The sequence below is a fragment of the Alligator sinensis genome, unplaced genomic scaffold, assembly GCF_000455745.1.
Source record: "Alligator sinensis unplaced genomic scaffold, ASM45574v1 scaffold169_1, whole genome shotgun sequence".
In the NCBI taxonomy this organism is placed as follows: Eukaryota; Metazoa; Chordata; order Crocodylia; family Alligatoridae; genus Alligator; species Alligator sinensis.
In genome coordinates this window covers 3,360,291-3,360,752 of record NW_005841924.1, presented here as the reverse complement: position 1 = coordinate 3,360,752, position 462 = coordinate 3,360,291, and positions in this window count along the sequence as shown.

Below are 462 nucleotides of genomic sequence, written 5' to 3'. Positions count from 1 at the left end.
GAACAATGAAATAATCAACAACAAATGCCACCATGACAACCTCTTTCTCTCAAAGAGAAGGGCCATAGAATGTCTAAGCTCCAAGCACCAAAAAGTAATAAAACCAGCAGGTAAAGGGGGAGCTATACTCATCTTCAACCATGAAAGAAACCAACAGACAACTCTCTGACACCACCTACTATGGAAAACTAGAGGAAGATCCAACTCCCCTTTACCCCTTAAAACTCAAAACCACTATTAAATCATTTCCAGCTGAACATGAAGAAAAATTACAGAACTTGATCCCCGCCCCTCACTCCCCAACCCAGGGACTTCTTATATGCTCCTATAGTATCCAACCATGGAACCCTAACTAAGGAAATATCAGGTTTCATTGAATCCATCCATCCATCTTGTCACCCAAAAGGCAAGTTATGTCAAAGACAAAACAGACTTCCTACAAAAACTTAAAAACATAGACCA